Genomic DNA, 21,940 nt, shown 5'->3' with positions numbered 1-21,940 from the left:
CCCTGTAAACCAATTCCCTAGGCCAATGAAGACGAGCCTTTTAGAGTTCAAGTGCCCAAACTGCTTGTAATGTCATCACTTGGCACTGCTACCCCCTTCCAAGCATGTCCATGGTCTCTATATGCACTATTATTCAATACTCAGCTGCTGGGGCAATGCTTGGACAACTTGGCTCACACGCCAACAGAAAGGGCTCTACGTGCCCACTGTGGCATGTATGCCATAGGTTCACCATCATTGCCCTAGGCAGCCCTTCTCCAGCAAGGAGCCTAATGGCTCTTTTCTCATATGAAAACAATTATAATTTTGCATCTTTGAGCATGTGAAGTTTAGGATCTTACTGATTCCTGAGATGCACTCAAGGACTCTTTCCTATTGTACTGATTCAAAGTACTTGGCTTCTTTTTAATGCTAATCTTTTCAACAACCATGCTTTCTCTTCCTCAAATTTTGCAGGCACTTCTATCCTGTTGAAAGTCCAAACTTTTAAAATTATTTAACATTGCCATCTACTCTTAATCTTTCTGTAGATCTTGCTAAAAGCAGTACCCATGTGAAAGCCTGAATGACCTTGAAATTTCTTCTGCCAGTTTAAACACCCTTAATGTCAGGCTTCTACAGAGTCTCAGAATATGGGCAAAACATAGCCAAATTTCTGCCAGAGTATAACACACGTGGCCTCAAGTCCAACTTCCAGTGCAGTACTTGTTCCCATTGGAAACATTGTGAGTCTGGCCTTCACTGTCCACATTTCTAGTAGTATTCTGGTGTTTTGAGCTCCTCCTACAAGAATCCCATCAAATACAGTTTACCATATTATAGGGCTTCTCTAGGCAGCATCTCCAAACTTTCCAAACTCCTCCTGCAAATCAATTCCAAAGGCTTCTGAACTATGTGGCCACATATACTGTAATTATGGAAACCAGCTGTAAATAAAATCTATCTTTGTCATTTTCTCATTGCTGGGACATAGTATCCAATGACCACAACTTAAAAAACAGGTTTATTTTCTCTCATGGTATTTAGAAGTTTCAATCTCTGATTGGCAGGCTCAAAGGCAGGGAGAGAATGATGGAAGCATCTGGAAGGAAAAGAAAAAGCTTACACCATGGTGGTGAGGAAGCAAAGGACAAACTGAGAAGCAGAAGAGGAAGATATAGCCTTCCAAGTCATATCCCAAGTGATCCGTCTCCAACCAGGGCCCACCTCCTAACAGCAACTCAAATATGATGCCCTCATAATCCAAACACCTTCCAAAAGTGTCAGCACTGAATGAGACTTTGGGGGAACAGTCCAGCTGTAAATCATAACAGAATCCATAGAATCATAAAGAAAACTAGAAAATTGAAATAAGTGAAATAGTAAATATGGGCTTAAATTAGTGTGTTACCGTGTACTAATTCTTGTAATGGAAAACAAAAGAAAAATGGCCAGAGAAAAGGGAAAAAACTGCATCATTTTTGAGATTTGGAGTGAATCTTACCTTTCCTTTATTCTTCCTTTTTTCCCTTTAGTGGCTCCCAGAAGTACTACCAATAAAGAAACACGTTCGTTGGGCATAGTGACGTAATGCTTGTTATCCCAGAACTCTGGAGTTGAGGCAGGAGGATCTCAAACTTGATGCCAGCCTGGCCTACATAATAAGTTGAAGGTTATTTGGACTCATAATGAGATTCTGTCAACTAATTGCTATTAATGAAATAATTTGTATATTGATGAAGGGTCTACGTGAGTAAACATTACAATATTGACATACAGTCAAGTTTTATAACAATCATGGAATAGACAGCATATTGTAATGGAGTAACAAAACTGAATGTGGTTTAGTATCTTTAGAAAAAATACTGCATTAATTTTGAAGTAATACACATTTTTGAAGTACATTAAAATCACATTTTTATTATGCAAATATAGGTCCTTTCTAAAATTAATGTAGCTCAGTTACATCATTAGATGTCAGAAAGGCATTTGAAAGGCTAGGTTGGAAATAATTCTTTTGAATGTCACATAAATTTTCTTTGCAGCTAATCTCTGAAAAGAGGCAAAAAATTCTGTCTACTCAGGCATAGAATAGAAGCATTAACAATGGAAAGGTCAGCACATAATGATGCAGGGGAGGAAAGGCCTAAAGTGCCATATTGATGAAATGAGATGGGGAAAAGTTACACAGAAATATTAACCAATCAATCCTTAATTTAGACCGTTAGGTAACATGCTAAAATCTTCTTCACTATTTTATATAAAAGAAATGATAACCAATAAATTCTTTCTGTGAGAAAAAGTCTCAAAAATTATGTGTTTAAATTTAATATTTCTCTTCCCTTTCAGCTCTCTGTATTGCAGGTAATACCTGACAAACTTGAGCTAACCTAGCAGGTATCAGATAGCCTTGTTCTCAATATAATCTACCTACATTAGCTTAGAAATGTAAGAGTTGGTTTTACAAACTTCTAAAACAAAAGTTAGGTATTCATTAAAATTCATGTTTGGAAAATTATAAGGAAATGGTCATAATAAAATGATAATTACAGTTGCAAAATATGGAATCTTATGCATAGTATAAATCACACTTTGTAAAGTGTATGTGAACACATGTAAAGAATAGAACATAATATATTCAGAAAAGATGTGGTTACTTTTGGATAATAAGATGCACCTGAAAACTATATTTTTATCTGCTTTACTGATTTTGCAAGTGTGGTGATATTTAAGATGTGCAGTGATATGGCTGGCATTAGCAATAAACTTTCTTCTTTTCTTGACCTCATTCTCACTATATAATTTACCAGTTGCCTCTTTCACTTGCTCTAGCAGCTTATATGTGTGTTATAAAGGCCACAGGAGCCAGAAGAAACAAAAAAAACTGAAGATGCAGAAAATGTTAAGTTTTCATCATATAATATCAAGACGTTAGGAAGATATTTGAAGGGATAATATATTTGACTGCTGATGAAACTTATTGTATTTACACAAAGTTTTCATGCAACACATAGCATACACATAGAAAAAGAAAAGGAAGTCACATTGATTTACTGATTTATTCACTAATTTATTCAATAGAAATTCACAAGCACCATATAAATGACCTGCAGTGGAGACCCACCCATTAATAAGATATGGCATCTACCTTTAAGAACTCCTAGTTGAGCTTTGGAAATACATACAAAAATAAAAAATCATGGTAAGTTTTTAATAGATCCATATAACAGATAAATTTGTACTAATGCAAAAAGTCATCCAAAGTACTGAAAGTCATCATAAGTTTGAGCCAGATTCTGAAGAGTTGCTAGGAGTCCATCAGATTGATGACCAGAGGACATTTTTGGCACAAAGTCCAACCTGTGAAAAAGCTCCAGAACTGTTGAAGAAGAGACAACTTCTAAATGCTTTAGAATTTAGCTAGAAGATTTGGTCAAGATGAGAGATTTTAAAAGGATTAAATTATAAAAGAAGATAGAAACCAGAAGAAAGTTTGCATGTCACATTGAGTCATTAGAGATTCTCATACAGGAAATAGCTAGTCATTGAGCAAGAGTAAATGGAGTACAGATTTGCACTTTGGAAGAATTACCACAGAATCAACATAGAGACTAGATTGAAAAGGGTAGAGATGAATCAGGAAGAACAGAATAACATAGGATTCTAGTAAATGGATATTGAAGATTTTACTGTGGCAGTTAGGGTAGACTAGAAAGAAGATTCATCAGAAATCCAGAAAGCAATGACTAAGAAGATAAAATGAGACAATTCAGTTTCAGTACCTATATCCATCACCTACTAGATAAAAGAAAATGCATGGTGTAGTCACCATATCCAGTCTTCAGAACTCCATTTCCTCAAATGACAGAAACATCAGTTGACAGTGTACAAATGAGTAGTTTCCTGGGGATTAACCTTGGCAATAGGAAGCTGCCTAGCCGAGGATTACGGTCCTCCCTAAAGGAAACATGCATCCAGTGAATGCTCAAATGGAGCACTAAGACCCATCCACCTTGGCTTTATTCAGTAAAATTATGAAGGGTAATTTCAGCTGCAGACTATCATCAGGAGTGGTTTAGAATTTAAGCTGTGACTCTATTTCAAACGCAAGTCTCCTTCTGCTTAGACATGCTTCCTTTATTCCTCCACATCTATTTTTCCAAAGATCATTATGTAGTAAACTTCCTGTTAGTGAAGCTGCATCTCAGAATTTCTTTCCTGGGGAACGTAATCTAAGGCAATTTGTGGCAGGAGTAGATCTTTTAATAGATTTTTTAAATGGAACTTGGAGATTAGACCAGCCAGTTTCCTTGGCAGTGGGGTACACCCTGTTAATGGTAGACAGGGCTCTTGTGATCCCTGGCATGTCATGGTGGTTGAATTGCTAAAGATTTCACCAGTGACAAAATGGGATAGAGTACTGGTGGAGGGAATCTATTGACAGGTGCACTATCTCAAGCATTTGAGGAGTTCTAGGATAGTAGTAATGATATACCTGATGCAAACTGATGAATGATACTTAATACTACAAACCTGGTAGAAAAATAATGAAAGAGCATGTGCAGCTAATCACCAATTCAAATCAAAGTGTGAAAGTCCAAGGTCTTCTTTGACATCACATTAAGATATTCTTTTTTCAGGGAGAAAAAATTGAGGATTAGTTTCAGAATTTAATTATAAGGGTAGAACTCCAGAGAATGCCTATTTGCAGTATCAACAAATCTGCTATGTTCAGGTTAGGTCCTTGGTTAAGAAGGAGTTGGATCTTGTAATGTGAGATGAGAATATCATGTTTGCTACAGGAATTTTTTTCTGGTACCAGGGATCGAACTCAGGACCTAGTGCTTGCAAGGCAGAAGCAGTACCACTGAGCTAAGTCCCTGGCCCCTGAACTAAAATGCAATATTGTACAGTATTAAAGAGTAATGAACTACCAACACATGCTACAAAATGGAGAACTAAAATAATTTATTGAGTGAAAGAAACAAGACAAAAGGTACATAAAGTATTGCATTTATATACATTTCTACAACATGCAATCTAATCTACAGTGACAGAAAGTTGATTTTGATTTCTGAAGAATTAAAGGATGAAAGGATGGGAGGTGTGAGAAAGCATGATTACAAGGAGACAAAATGACACTTTTTAGGAGATTAATATGTCAGTTATTCTGATGTGTGATAGATGTGCACAAATGCCAAATTTATAAAATCATATACTTTAAGCATATTCAGTTTATTATAGGTTATATCTCAATAAAACAACTGAATCAAATTCACACAAACAAATGTCTTAATTTTACAGGTTTAGGGTCCAGCCCATTCTTTTCTGGACCAGTCATAGTCAATGCTACATTGATTAACAACAACAAAAAAGGTAGAATCCAAGTGTCACTTTTACTAGAAAGCTTCTACCACTATTCATGGTCTCCTTTCTCTGATGCTTCTCCATTATGAGACTTATTGTTGAGAATAGAGACTCTCTGTGCAAGTCTAGGAACTCCTGGAAAGAACCACCATTATCGACATATCTCTTGGATTACACACAGAATCAGACCTATAGGAGTACTTTTCCAGTACTGCTTCCTAATCTTCCTAGAGACATAACTGAGTTCTCTCTGATAGAACTAGTGGAAAAGTCATTTAATATTCTGGATCTATTTTCTCCTAATTAAAAAGCTGTAAGGATACCTGTTAATAAAACCAATATTCCTGTTCAGGCTTTTCATAACACAATGGGCTGGATAATTCTGAGTCTGTTTGTTGGTGATGGGTCATCACAGAAGCTAATTTCTGATTTATCAGGAAGGTAGAAAAGTTAGCTTTCTGTCCACAAACCAAGCGTGTTGGAATACTCTTTCTTTTTGTATTCTTTTAGCCTCTGTGTTTTCATTTAACTTCTATTCTCACTCCTTCCAGAAACAAAATGTCCTTTTTTTTTTCAAAATAGCCAAATATTTCTACTCCTCAAAGTCTTTAAAACTTTTTTTTCTTCCATTTGATGGACTCTGTATTGGCTAATATAAAATGCACACACACACACACACACACACACACACACACAAGGACATATGACCTCTGGAATGATAAATCAATTTTGAATTAACTAATGAAAATCTGATAGTGTAAAGCTGACAGTGAGGAGGACCCAGACAATATGTATAGCTTCTCTTCCCTTTTAGGGTTCTTACTAAGGACATACAGAAGCCAGAGAAAGTATCTATTCAGTGTATGTACCATCCAACCTGATAGAAAAAGTTGGTAGTTTCAAATTACTGTCCCTTTGTACATGATCTTATATCATTCTTCTGGAAGAAATTAAAAAATGCCTTGGCCTATATTTAAGGAAATATACACACTGGATTTTCAACTAGACTCAATATCATCAAAGCCTAGGCATTTCTGAACAGTAACAGGCCAGGGTACATGGTATTCTTTAGCTCCTTTCCTTCATACAGTCAAATATTTCTTCTTTAGTCAAGATGTGATACTTGAAAACAGAAATAAATGGTGATATTCAACAGGCCTTCCAAATGGATGCTGCTACCATTGCTCTTTTTCCTAAATCTCTCAATTTTGGTTCCTTTCAGGTACTTATATTCTGTCATTCTTTGGTCCTTTTCTTCTCTTCTCTCTTCTCTCTTCTCTCTCTCTCTCTCTTTCTCTCTCCATATGTGTGTGTGTGTGTATGTTTAAAATTCTGACATTTTATGCAGGAATGACTCTAGAATGTTTATGGATAAATGGAAACGAAAAGGAAGGAATCTAGGAGTAGACCCCAAGTCTGTAACATGTTTACCAAATCATGTCTCAATTTGTCAATATTCAATTTAGATTTTTAACAAACCAGTCTTAGAATTTAAATACTTCATTGTATGATTAAATGCTATTAAGTACCCATATTTCCAAGTGTGTGACTTTGGAGTCGTTTTGGGTTTCATTTATAATGATGACATTTTCTAAGTGATATCTTGAGATAGTATCATATAGATCAATTATCTATTTCATAAAATGAGATCTCACTTGTATATATTCTCATATAATATATGAAGCAGACAACACTGTGCTGGAAGCATGAAAGTGATTGTTGTGTATAATTGTTCCTATGTCATCATGAAATACAATTTTAAGAATATCAGTCATTGTTCAAACTTAGTGTTGTCCACTTTAATATATACACACTATGCTTTCAGAAGACACATACATAAGGGTGACACATATAGCTATATAGAGTTGAAATGTATTTGTAACAGTGGAAGAGGAAGACAATTTTGACTGAATTCTGGTTCTGTTCCTTAATAGCATTGATGTCATTACTCAACCTCTCTGTTGCTTCAATTTTTATTCACCTGTAAAATAAGTTCAATTTTAGTAGTTCCTTCCAATCAGTCTTACATGAGGACTAGACAATGTCCGGCCCTTGGTAAAATTATATAAGTGTGGGTTGCTGTTCTAATTAGTATGGCTTTATTAGGCGGTGATTCAGTGAACAAATACAATCAAATGAAAATCAAAACAGCAATAGTAAAGATAAAAGATGTCAGCAAGTACATGCACCTCCTTCACTTTAACCTAATTTCAACAACAGATGCTCCTCTCTTAATCTCAACAGGGAACAGATTTCGCAGCCCAGGAGCATAATTACAGCAAACACTGGTTCCTGTGGCCACAAAGTTATACTTGGGGCACACTGAGTAACTGCCAATTCAGACCTCAATGGGTGACTAGGGCATATGGTGATAAAGGATCAGTCAAGAGTACACTGTAATGTTCAGTAAATGCCAGCAGCTTTGTGGAATTAAAAATAGAGGTCACCATGCTGCTCCATCAATAAGCAACAGAAATCAATACAAAAATTGATAAATATCTCAAATCTCCCTTGTCTTCCCCTTTTTTTTTCTGTAAATCTAAGCAGAGTGTATCCTGAGTACCTATCACGTGCCAGATGTTGTGCTAGGTAGTGTAGATGAAATAAAAACAGACACAGCCCTGCATTCTGTGGCAGAGTCCTGGGAATCATCTCTGCAGAGCTTCCTGCTAAGTCAGTTCTCTTGTGGGCTGCCAACATTCCATTTTCTTCTTGTCTACAGACCCATAGATTTGACTCCCAGTGAAATTAAAGTCATAGAGGTCAATAGTTTAATTCTTAGGTTAGAAGAACTCACATTCTTTGTTAACTTCAGCTAGGAACTCACTTTTGCTTCAAAAATTGCACCCTGCTTGAAGTTTCTTTTGCTTTTTCTGTCTTTTTTAAAGAAGAGACTATTATAGATGATCAACGTATCTCCAGTAGGAGAGAGGAACACTATGAACAGGTGTTGAAATTCTGACTGGAGTAGGAGAAAATACCCAATTCTGCATTGTTTCCCAATCAGGGCTAGGTTGGTTGAAGAGTAGACATCACTAGTACACTCTGCATGACTGAAATGTGAGTCTAACCCAGCCCAGAGCACCTCTGTGGGAAATGAATCCTCAGATTTCCTCCCCAGGAAGAAGCCTTGGCTGATCTTGTTGCAGTTACTCTAGAACATCACTAAGTTGGACATTCATGAGGAAAGTATAAGATTGAGAGATACAGGACATAAATCGTTCAGCTTAGAGAGCACTTTTGGATGATTAGATTTTTAACTCTGATGATCCAAGTATGAGGTACTGGGAACTTTAGAACCCAGTTGCAGATTTTCTGACACTTGCTTACTTTGTTAGTTATACTATACTCCAACTTCTGTAGTATGTGGTACTAAAGTTTTCTAAATACATTTTAAATTAGATATGTTCTTCCAAAGAATTTTACAGATGTACATGTGTATAGATGTATGACCTAAAGTATGTTTTCGTAAGTACAGAGAAGTGCCAGAATGGAGATGAATAAGAAAAGAAAACAGATCCCAGATATTTTTTCATTAAGTTTATCAGTACATTTTAGGTATACACTACAATTACATTCATCATTGGGATCTTGTACCTTTATATGATGTATCTTGGTTCTTATTTTTCCCCCTTCCCCTACCCTCCCTTCATCCCCTCCACCCCTCCCTATTTACAAAGACTTTGTTTCCATGTTTTTCCTTTTCTCATATTTTTTCTTTTCCCTTCTTTTCTTTCCCCTACCCTTCTCACTTCCCCTACTCCTTTAGACCTTTTCTTCCTATTTGACAATATCTATTATTTGATCCTTATTTACACTTTTAGTTTTTCACACCAGAGAAACTATTTGGTATTTACACATGTGTGTTCTATTAATTTCACTTAAGAGTATGGCCTCAAAGTGCTTCCACTTAGCCATAAATGTCTCTAGTTTGTCATTCTTTATGGCTGAGTAGTACTCCATTTTACAAAAAAAACACCCACAACACATCTTCTTTATCTTGTCCCCAGTTGATAAGCAATTGGGCTGTTTCCAAGTTTTAGCTATTACAAACTGTGTCACTATAAACATGAGTGAGCATTTATCACTGTGGTATGATTCTTTTAATTCTATTGGGAAGATACCCAGCAGACAAATATCTGGGTCAAATGGGACCTCCAATCCTAGTTATTTGAGATATCTCCATATTGATTTCCACAGTGGTTGTACCAGTTTGCACTCCCACCAACAATGAAGAAGGATTCCTTTCTCCCCACACCCCCATCGGCATTTGTTGTTGGTTAATTTCTTGATAGCAGCCACTCTTACTGGGGTGAGGTTGATTCTCAGTGTTGTTTTCATCTACATCTCTTGAATGACCAGTGATATTGAACAATTTTTCATGTATTTATTTGCTGCTTTTACTTGTTTATCTATGAAATGTCTGTTCTTTTCAGATGCCAGTATTTTAATTTATTTAAACCTCTTTTTTTCTGCTTCCCTCTTTTCCTGCAGGTATACATAAGTACACACACACACACACACATGCATAATCTGCACATAAAGTTGTATTTGAATAGTTTCTCTCACCCTTCATTAGTTTGTAACTGAGTTCAATTTATAGTGTTAGAAAATTTAGTAAAGGGTGTGTGTGTGTGTGTTACCTTTATGTACAAATGGTATATAAAGACACACACAATTGAGGGTGGATGCAAACATGATTCTTGGGTGCCCAGTTTTAGTTCTACATATTAAGCCTGTCTCTGCCTTTTCCACTACTTGTAATAGCCGTTGGTAATGAACTTTGGAATATATGAAAGGGTAAAGAAAATTTCATTAAAATCCCTTTTGAGATCTCCCCAATCAAATTAGAGAGCAAGGAAGCCAGTAAAGTCAGAAACTGTGTCCTTAAACATCGTAGCTGGAGAACCGATTTATTATGCTCCCCTCTAGGCAATGATGTTCACCTTGAGCGATACAAGACAGACAATCCTTGAGGAGAGCAGACTCATTCACTGGAGAATGTTTCTTCTCCAGACTATACCTCACTTTAAAAATGCCCAGCATAGGTAATGGACAAGCAATGGTCTTCTGGTGATAAGGAAGTCTTTTTTTTTTTTTCTTCATGAAACTGCAGAACAAAGCCAAAGGCGGTGAGTCTATCTCTGGAAAATGCACACTAGCTTATTTTTGGTAATCAGAAATCATATATTGGTGCCTTCTATGTGGTTTTTCCTGAGCAGGCAATACTGAGGTGCAGAAAATATAGATATTATCTTTTAAATTAAAATATTTACCATACCTAGACAATTTTGGGAAAGTGAAGCACACAGTTTATAAATGAAATAGGCAATATTTGTGAGTCTTTTCATACATTTAGAAGAGAGACTAAAATAACTTAAAAGTTTTCAGAAAATAAGGAAATGCATTATTAAAGAAATACAATGTATATTGGCAGATCAATTCATTTATCAACACTAAATGTACCTGCAAATATTTTGACCTAAACCATGATCTAAAACAGGCAGGCATTAAATGGGGAGATGCCTCCTTAAAGAGTGCTTGTCAGAATTTTAATGGGCCTTTTTCTTCCAAGTGTGAGCCATGAGATTTGTCTCACAGGATTCATTTCCTGAACCAGAATCTGCATTTTAACAAGATTCTCTGAGTGAATCACGAGTCCATTAAAAATTGAGAAGCACTTCCCTAAGGGGTCTTTGTAAATATATGTTCCCCACATGGACATAATTCATTGCATAACCACTAACTATTATGGATAGTACTATATCTTAGCACTAACGAATGTTAAAGTAGAGAGAAAGTAGTTCAAAGACCGCTTAGGATTCTAACAAGATGGCAGACCAAGGTGACTAGGCAACTACAATTGCTAAATAAAGTGTAAAGTCAATTAGCAATATTTTATTAAAGCATTGCTGAACCTTCAATAAAGAAAAACCTCTGGGTGCTAAGAATGAAGGTAAAAATGAAAATAAGAATTGTATCTGTGGTTGTTCCAGAGTAAGAGTTGAGGAATTATCAGCTGATAATAAACTGAGCTTTTACTTCACCTCACTTGAGGGATACAGGTAAAGCATTAGCTCTCTTAAAACAAGGCACTTGTTAGCAAATACTCATGCTGTTGATACCTTTGAGTGATACTGATATCAAAGGGAAGATAGTTTTGATTTCAGTGTACATGAAGGAGAAAAGTACTGGACCCAGCTAGGTATTTGATAGTGGGATCCCTTCATAAAGTTTGGTCTCTTGAGTTGCTTCATCCTCAAATTAGACAAATCCACTTATTAGAATAAAGAGAAAACAGAGGTTTTCCTTTAAAAATAGGAAAGGGATATATAAATTTCAGTAAGAGATTAGAAATAAAAAATGGGTCTGAGGTCTGAATATATGTCACCTACATAGTCCAGGAAAAAGAGGCCAAAATATTAACATAGTCTGGTGATACTACTGGGTTCTGGGTAAAATAAACATGAAAACTGTCCTTGAGACACACTCTTACAATACAGGTTACATAGGTATCCAATGAAAAATTGTAAAGGTAATGTCACAATACAATTTAAAAATGATGGGTTTTATGTCAACCAAGAGTAGAATCATTATACTCCAAATAAACTGAAAGAATACAATAGTCTTAAACAGAAAATAAAAATTAATAGATTAATAATGATTAAGTTAAGAGTTAAAACCCAATGAAATGAGCCAGGAATGATGAAACAAAGAATAAATTTAGAAAATGAAATGATTAGGAATTGAAATTAAAAACCAAAATAATACATAAAGTAACTAAACAGTTGCAACTAAACAATGAATGTATAAATGCAACAATAGAGTTACCCAGAATGAAGCAATAAGAGAAGAGAATGAAAAGTGAGATAAAGTGAGCATGAAGGATAAAATAGGGTTCAATATATTCTTAGAGAAATTTTATCTGAAAAGAGAAAATCATTATAAGTCAATATTTCAAGGAATTATGACTGCAAAATTTCCATAATTGATATTTTAAAAATAGGCAGATTAATAGAAACAAAGGCCTATTGTAGTGATATTTTAGAACCCAAAACCAGACATTAAAAAAGTAAGGTAACTAGAGAGAAGAGATAGATTGTTACAAAGCAACCAGTAGATCGACAGAGTACATAAAGAGGCAAGAAAATTGTGGAAATGATGTCTTCAACATGCTAAGGAAACGTAATAGGCAATATAGAATTATACAGCACCCGGGAATAAAGTATTCCAGTAAAGAAAAAGTGAAAGAAGACACTGAACTCTGTGATATTTCACTGAAATAATTACAAGAAATTCATAACAAGTAATACGAAAACTGACCTGCTGAGCAAGTGAAGTATATCATGCTCTGGTAGGCAAATAATCAGTAAATCACATGAATCAGTAAGCCAGCAAAGGATTTAATGAATAAAACTGATACTACCATGACAATAATTTGAGGATATTTTTTTAAAGTAGATAGAAAATTTAAAAATAGGCAGAAATAAGGAAAGATAGGAGGACTTTCATTGGAGGCAAAGTGTTTTAAAAATATTTATTTTACAATAGGAAGCAGAATTTTTTATTAACTTTATATTTGAAATCAAGAATTTATGATGCAGATTGAGAACAACTACAACACATGTAGTTCTAAATGAACTTGAATATCAATAGGAAGAAGTTAACAAAGATGAGCAGTACTCAAAATGCAAGAAGAGGGCCAGGAATTTAGCTTAGTGGAGCCACTGCCTGCCCCGCAAGTGCAAGATCCTGAGTTTGATCCCTGATACCAAAAAAAAAAAAAGCAAGAAGAAAACAGGAGCGTGGTGAGTGGAAAAGCACAACAGAACATTGTGAAAATAAATCCAAGGGTTCCATAATCATACAAACTATAATTTGAAAAGGTCCTACAGTTAAAAGAAAAACTTTCAGATTAACATTTCTTAGCTTTATACTGCTTTTAAGAAATATACCTAAATGTACTGATAAAAATATTATATTTCACAGCAGTTATTTAAAATATTTTTAAAGAACTGTTCATCAAAAAGGTAGTGTCTACAGTCACCAAACAAAAAATATTTTAATGAAAAATTATTATAAAAAGTCAATACATTATTATAAGTGGAACAAATCAATGGAAAGGTAAGCATTCTAAATTTTAATGGATGCAACAATTCAATGTAGTTGATATGTGTTTACATTGATAGACCCCAGCGCAAGGATATCTGTTAAAGAATCCCTTGTTACCTCAGCTACTAAGGACACTGAAGCAGGGGGTCACAAAACATGTATTAGGCCAGCCTGAGCCACTTAAGATAGTGTCAAAATTTTAAAAAAGGGATTGAGGGAGTGAGTGAAGCAAAGAAATGTAGGTCAGTGGTAGAGTACTTGCCTGGCATAAAGAAGCACTGGGTTCAAAATACCACAAAAAAGGAATATATAGAATTTTTACATGTATATTTCAAGAAATTTTCATAAAGTCAGTGGACCTTATGTAACCCAGTAGCCAGTTTAGGAAATAGACATTACTAATACCTCTCATGAACCTGTAGTTCCATCATCTCTTCATACTGTAGATAAACACCGTTCTGATTCCTAATATCTCAGATAAAGTTGTCTGTTTTTGAACTTGGTAGAAATTGAATCATAGTATGCCCTGTTTCTCATGCCTGCCTTCTTCAACTTAACATTATATTCCCACAATTCATTTATGCTGCTGAGTAGCAGTTCACATTTTCCTATTGAAGGAATCCGACCACTGTATTCCTGATCAGAGACCCCTCTAAACTACTCCCTCTTAGCAAAGCTGTCCCTGGGGACTCATAACATGATCGGCCCTGCTACTGATAGCAGCCAGGACTCCCTCCCCTTTCCAACCCTTGGCCTTGAGGAACCATTACCGTCTGTGCTCTCTCAAGCCTATTCTTGACAGGGAGCTACAAGCTCCTCTAACTGAACTCCTCCCTCCCCATGGCCCTACAAAAGACCTCATAGTCTGTACAGAGGAGCTGTCTGGTCTCTAAGTCTCTAAGTCTCTATTGTTCTGAAATAAACCTGTTCTATTGAGCTCGTACATGTTTCTTCTTTTCCTTTTTCCTAACACCTACTGTTGTGTAGCATTCATTTATATGAATATTGAGCAAATTATTCATTCAACTATTGAAACTTTTGAGAGTTTTTTTGGCTGTTAAACATATTGCTATTCTGAAATTATTATATGTGTTATTTTGTGAAATATGTATAAATTTGATGAGGGCAATTCCTAGGTGTAGAATTGCTAGAGATGGGCACTCAAGCATTCAGCTTTAGTAGATACTACCAAATATTTCCAAAGTGGTTGTACCAATTTACACTCCCACTGATAGTGTAGGAAACATTATTTTTAAAGGCCTAGTTTAGGTGTGTATATATGTATATATGTGCATATTTCCCAAACTTAAAACCTACATCTTGAGCACCAAGCTAGTTAGGAAGGAAAAAGAACATAGGCCTAGTCATATCTTGCCACTTGTTAGATGACTAACACATGTTCTATGAATAATTGTGCTGACCTTATGGATCCCTAAGAAACAGCTATCAGGTGTACAGAATGTATGTTTTGATAAACCATTTGGAAGAAGTATTTCTTTGAAATTGTTGGCTTGTTCTGTGTTCTTGCAGCCAATTTAGACAAGTAAAACCAAGCACTGCAATCCTGTTGTGACAAAAATAACTAAGATTTTGATATGCTTGCTTTCAGTAAATGTCACCCAAATGTCTTGCTTTTGATGCTGATGCTCTTCTCACTGTATCAGGCTATTTCATTGCACACTGCAATTTCTTCTGCACCTTCTTACTTTATGTTAGAATTTCTCAGTCTGTAATGTAAAAAAAAATCTTTTGTATATAAAAAAGTATTTTGCATTTGTTACATAAGAAAATCTTGTGATAATAAAGTATTTTTCAACAAAATAGCAGTATTGATTCTATTTTGACTCCTTCAACTATTCTTGATATCATATTTCCTTTGTTAATTTTCAACACTGGAAGTTTTCCAGTTTCATGTAAATTAGCATCACAATCTTATAAACATGTTTCTATTTATTGAATCCTAGGTCAAAGTAATTATACAACAAAGAACTACAGTTTTCATACCAGACTGCCTGCATGCATGTAAATTGGAGCTCTCACCAAGGAGGTAATGAATACAATCTCAGGTTTCATGAGATGAATCCAAAAATGGTAAAGCTAATAATAGAGTTCTCATCCCTCAGATAACTGAAATCAAGGTACCCTTCTTCTTCACCACAAAACTAGCCTCTTCATTTTAGACATGATGTATTAAATAGTATAAAAATAAATCACAGGGGGAAGAAAATCTCAGACTCTTTCTCATGCATGGGAAAAAGTGAATTTTCACCTTTAAAATACTGTGAGTAGCCCCAGTACACCATGATGATTTACTTTCACTCTCACATCCCCAGAATAATAACGATACCCTGGAGATGGTATAGCATTGTGGGCAAAATCGTTGATCTAACTGCCTGGTTCAGTTTGATTCTCAAACTCAGGAGCTATGTGACCCTTAGAAAATTACTTGACTTCTCAGAGATTCAGTTGCTCATTTAGCAAAATGGTGGACAGCAATAGAATGTGGAACACAGTTACTAAGTGCTTGCTATTGTAATTATGGCACTGGTAGCATTCCAGAGAGGTCTCTTGCTGACTACTTAGGGGAAAGGCAGAAATTCCTGGGGAAACAGGTGCCAGTGATTCTACTACCACCAGCTCAGGACTGAGTCCCTGTGCTCAGAGTGCTTTCTTGCAGAGATGACCAAGAGAGTGCTGCAAAGTGCATGGTACCTTGAGCTTCAACATGGCAGATGCGTGCTCATAAGCTCTTGGAAACATGGATAGGAGTGACAGGATTGTGGGAAAAGTGATCTCAAAACTGCTAACAATGTTTATCTGTCTAGAAGCTGGGACTGGAACACAACATTGGTGCAGACTATTTCTATACTTCAGCAGTATCACTTCATGGGCTTTTAGGTTCTGCAAATATAAATCACAGGCCATAATTAGCCCCGGAGGTATCTGCAAAGCTGTGGCTATCAGGATAAATTGTTCTACATGATCATGGAAAAGGGTGACTATGTGGTAAAAAAATAGCATTTCTGTAGACTGATGCTTCTGAAAAAAGTTAATTTTCTAATTATGGATTTAGATGTCTACAAACTTTCATTTACATCCTGTCATTTACATTGAGCAGCTTCTTGAAGGTGATTAGGGTCTAGAAAAGATGTGCAAGAATCACTTTTACTTCGCCCTAGGGACAGTACCATAAAACATTCCTATAGGTGGTAATTTCAAGACTGAAACCTAGAATATGCAAAACCTTGAACATTAAAGGAGCCATCAATTCTTAGTAATTTGGAAACAAAGGCTAGAAAACTGCAGCTCCTTTAGCTTTCCCAGTCTTCTACCTTTTGCACTGACTGAGCTGTATCACACCAGCCTGTTTGTTTGTTGATTGGTTGGTTTGTTTGTTTTGACACAGGACCTTACTAAATTGCCAAAGCTGAGCTAGAACTTACAATCTTCCTGCCTCACCCTTCCAGAGTGCTGGAATTTCCGGCCTACAATGCCAAGACCTGCTGTGTACATCACTTTAAAGACAGGATGGTGATGGTATGTGTGACAGTTCTGTTAAGACTATAGGATAAGCATCTTTTCATGTGGGAATGGAACTTGCCAATGTCAGTCACCCTGGGACAAAGCTGAGTTTGAGACAAGAAGTGAGGAGGAGAGGAGAGATACTTTTGTCTACTTTGGGGTTTATATGCTTGAGTTTTGTCTCTGAGGAGTCCATCCAAGTTTGAAGGTGTTTGGAGTGAAAGTATATCTCCTTGGTATGCACAGACAAAGAGGAAGCCTTTAAAGCCTTCATCACCAAAGGCCCACATGTGGCCTCTCAAAGCAGCTGCTGAGAATTAACCTCTGCACAAACTTGTGTCTGACCTTCATTCCGCCCTTATCAGCAGTTACAGCTGTCTCCCACATACAGACCAGGAAGGAGGAGACACTATGGCCAGACCTGCCTGATATTCCAGTGTTGGCCTGAAGAGCCCATGAAGGAGGTGGAGATGTAGTGAGGCCAAGAGGCACTTGAGACTTGAGACTTGGACACACAGGAGGATGGTGCTGGGAGGAGGACTGGTCCCGGGCAGAGACTGGGTTAGGGATGAGTTACTGGTTCATACTAGAAGGGCAGAGAGGAGGCCAGGGACTGGAACACAGCATACATTTCCAGATGGGGACCTATTTTAGAAGATATGGTGCCTATCTGTCACAGGTGGCACGTATTCAGAACAACTCGGTATTCTCAATAATGTCACTCATACCCACAAGTAGCTGGATCCCAGAGGTATTTAACTATTTTTATTTTCATATTTCACAGCAAAGGGAGAAGGAAACATACCCCCAAAAACTTAATTAAAAAAAAAATTCTGAAACAGTAACAATAATCCAACAAGTAAACTATGGCAGTGTTTGATTACCCTGAGTGTACTTAACCAATGAGAGGAACCAGTTATAGATATGTTTTTCAACTTGTAGTTAGCACACAACAGTCTAGGAGATCCAGTAGTCTGAGGTTCTCAAGTAACTGTCTTACTGAACTATTTTTTTCCTCTTTGAGGTAATGGGGATTGAACTCAGGCCTTTGCACGGAATTACATCCACAACATTTTCTCTGTTATTTTGAGGCCATGTCTTTCTAAGTTGTCCGGGTGAGACTTAAATTTGAGATCCTCCTGCCTCAGCCTCCAAGGGTGTTGGGATTGCAGATATGTGCCACCACATCTCCCTTTAATGTTCACTTTATGCTGAAAATTTAAACTGAATTTTTTTGTGTGTGAAGGAAGAAATTTCAGTTATGTCTCTGGAATTCTAAAAGGGCTGCCACATGAATTAGCGCTTTTTTACAGTTTCGATTTCTTTTTGTCACCGTCCTTTCCCTATTTCACTTTCCAGTTGTATAGTCCCTTTTATAATACTTTCATCTTCTCCAATTTATGGGTGTTACTTTCTAGAGACAAATGCACTTAAGAGGAAAATCCTATCGTGAAATCTTTTCCTGGATATTTTTATGCCTACAACTATTACACAAAGGCAATTTTCCTCGAGGAAAACTTTTAATACATTTCTTTCTTTCCTCTTCAGATGTTGTCCCTCCATACCGCCTCTTCTAAATTCCTTCCACCCCGGGCAACCACATACACACACATATAATGTCCTTTGCTATTTTCCTTTTGCTCCTTGGGGCTTTTGTATTGAGCTAGAATCACATAGAATATTTTTATTTTTATTAACAAGCTGAGGTCATAATTTGGGCTGGGAGGTAAAATGTCAAATTACTGGTTAGAGCGAAAGCAGGGACCCCGTGAAATTTCATGATGCAGGTGTCCTGTGTCACCCATTTTCCCAGCCACAGTTAGAATATCTCTAAATGTTTTTAAAGTTTGGAACACAGCAGCATGAAGAGCCACTTTGAAAACACTGTTTCATACATTAACAGAGAAATTTCTTCACCCCATGTTGGCTCTGTGGTGATGAGAAAACAGAAACTTATAGCTGATAGAATTAGAATGTAAAGCTTTTGGTTTTCTAGAGATGTCTGGACTTTATTTGCAGCTCATTAATGTGAAGTCTTCAGTGGGCATGGCACTTATCTCAAATACAGCTAGTTTTATCACTTAATATTCACAATAAATAGGCTACAGTACAGAAATAGACTCTCTGGAGAGCAGCAGGAAAATTAAGCCACCAATCTAAGCAATCTGAGTTTGCCACATTGTCTGTATCCTTTGGCATTCAGGGTCCAGTAGGCACAAAGGCTGACACACTAAACTGCAGGTAATAACACAGTCACCCTCAAGAAGCAAATAGGTCAAGGCTGTGGCCTGAAATCCTCCCAGACCAGCACACACCTCATTCCAGGCACATCATCTCCCACAGGCCAGCTCCCAACCCGGGGCCTAACACCGGCCTTCCATTCCAAGCTTCTGCACCACCCCCAACCTTCCTTCCCACCCACTCTCTCACACATGGAGAGCTGCAGAGCTCTGTTCCTCCTTTCTGAGCCATCCTAGGGTTGTTGTTTTTTTTTCTTTTGTTTTTTGGTAAGCGGGATTGAACTCAGGACCTTTCAAGGCAAAGTGAAGTACCACTGAGCTAAATCCCTGCATGGGCCCTGAGCAATCCTAGTTTTAATTAGATTCAATGTCTTTAAAAATAAATCTTGGAGGATTGGGAAAAGCAACTGAAAGCCAAACTATGGCAACTCACATGAAAGAGAGGGGCTTTCCTCTTTTCCCTTTCCCAGGCAGAGCATCAACCTGCCTTCCTTGGAAACTTACTCTTCTCCACCCTCACCCCACACACCTCTCTTTCTCCTCTGGGACAAAACAATACAGTGATGGAAATGTGTGGCTGAAGCAAACAAGCTCTGGATTCTGAAGTCAATTATAATTTTAATATCTATTTTATTTATTCTCACTGAGTTTGTGAACTCTTAGATTTTGGTGTTTGTTCTGCTTATGATAAGGAGCATGTGAGATAACTCAGAGGTGACTGAATTAAGAATATGAAATTTTTCAGCTAATAGAAATGCTAATTGACACACAGGTCTGGAAATAAATTTTGTTTTTTTCCACACATTAGTTTTAAGTAAGACTGGTTAATTATGCATGGCAAACTGGCATCTAAGTTTGTCAAACACAAAAACGTTGGGATTGCTAGAATTAGCCTTAACAACTTTCTCCATCTGAAGTCGGTAGTTGTCTTTATCCAAAGGAAGTGAGAATATCTGAAGTTGCTACCTCATTCTTCATTATGGCTTTACTACTATTTCCTGCATTTCAGCCTTGATCATGGCTCTAATGAAGTATAGGCCAAAGAGTCCTTTGCATTTAGAAAGTAATAATTTAACTTAGGAATAGACAGTTCATCCAAATCTTCTTTTGTTTGGTATGCAAGAATAAGTAACAGGTGAAACTGACCAGCAACATTCACCAAATAGACCATGGCTTTCTACATTTCAGTACGTTTCCTTGTCACCTCAACTCAGTTAGCATTCCTATTCCAGGACTGAAAGAAATTAGGTCTGCAGGAAAATTAAGCTTCTAGATCTCACTGAAATGAAATATTCAATACTCTGCTTTTTCCCATATTCCCTTTACATTTCTCTTAGGATCTGGGAGAATAGTATTAAAATTACTGCAGTTGTTTGAATATCACTATTATTGTTATTTGGAGTCATAGAAATAACAGAATAAGCTAGAAATAATTTATGAAAGGAATAATACTATCAATAGTTGTTATGATTGGAGGTCAATAAATGACCCCTTCTCCTTATGTGTTTAGGAATTAGTTGAGATACATGCATGAGTTGGAAAAATAAACATCAAAATATATACTTTATTGATGTAGAGTTAAATTAGAAAAGGTAAATTGAACATATAACTCTAAATAGGGACTCCTGATATATTTCACTTCTGGTTAAACAATTCACTGATTCACTGTCAGAACCACAGGCTATTCCACTTCTCCCCCAATCTTCTCCCCAAGGGTGGGAATTCTAAAAATGGATTACACCAAACAAGAGGAGAAAGCCCGCATCTTTATGTTTGGAGACTCTCCCTAATCTCACCAGGCAGGCAAGTAATGACTTTTCCTTTGGGAAGAATGAGACAGCTGGAGAGACAGAGGCTTGGGAGTTGCTTTCTCAGTATTCTCAAGAACAAGAAATGCCTGTTTCATTGGCTGGTTGGACAAGTCAGAAGAGGACGAAAATGATTCCCTTAACAATAATCCTCTCTGGGGCTATAGTAATGTTGTGGCGGGACTAGTAATTTCCCAGTGTTAATGATATTTTAAGACTTTACCAAAAACAAACACACATAGTTGTCAAAAAAATAAAATTTTATTTGAAGCTGATTTATGAGACATCAGCTAAAATTGCAGAATATGCTACACTGGCCACTGCAATAAGACACATAAGAAAATTTTTAAAATAGAGCTCTAAACCAGCACTCCACCTTATCTTTTTACTTTCCACTGAGTTTCATGATCTAGAAGTATATCTGACCTTTTTATTTTCCTATATGTCCTGGGTTTGAAACTAGTCTTAAATGTATTCTTTTCAAAAAAGTTCCCTGCTGCTGTTAATCATAGACCATCATGGACCTTTACTTTACAAAGCCAAAGGTATTCTCTGAGATAAAGATATACCTCTGACACTTATCTTCCCAGACTTGGTCTACTTCAGGCAAAAACCTTCAGAACACTGTCAGACTCCAGATTCTCTAGTTCATCAAACCTACATTAAAGCCACAAAGGAAGCATATCTCCTATGTATTTCCACCCAGGATATTCCATATCACAGAGAATGCCCTTTTCCCTTTGCCCTCACTTAGGAACACCTTTGTCAAGATGTTAAATGTTAATACATAAATAACTTCATTTGGGTTAAGCCACTGAAATTTCAAAATTTATCTGTTATAAAAGACAGCACTGCCTTAATTAATACTTGTGAGTTTCATTCTTAATGAGTCCCCAATCTTCACCAACACTA

The sequence above is a fragment of the Heterocephalus glaber genome, unplaced genomic scaffold (assembly GCF_053883595.1).
Source record: "Heterocephalus glaber isolate CG9 unplaced genomic scaffold, H.glaber_assembly_v1.0 deba00001662, whole genome shotgun sequence".
Lineage (NCBI taxonomy): Eukaryota > Metazoa > Chordata > Mammalia > Rodentia > Bathyergidae > Heterocephalus > Heterocephalus glaber.
This window is presented reverse-complemented; position numbering follows the sequence as displayed.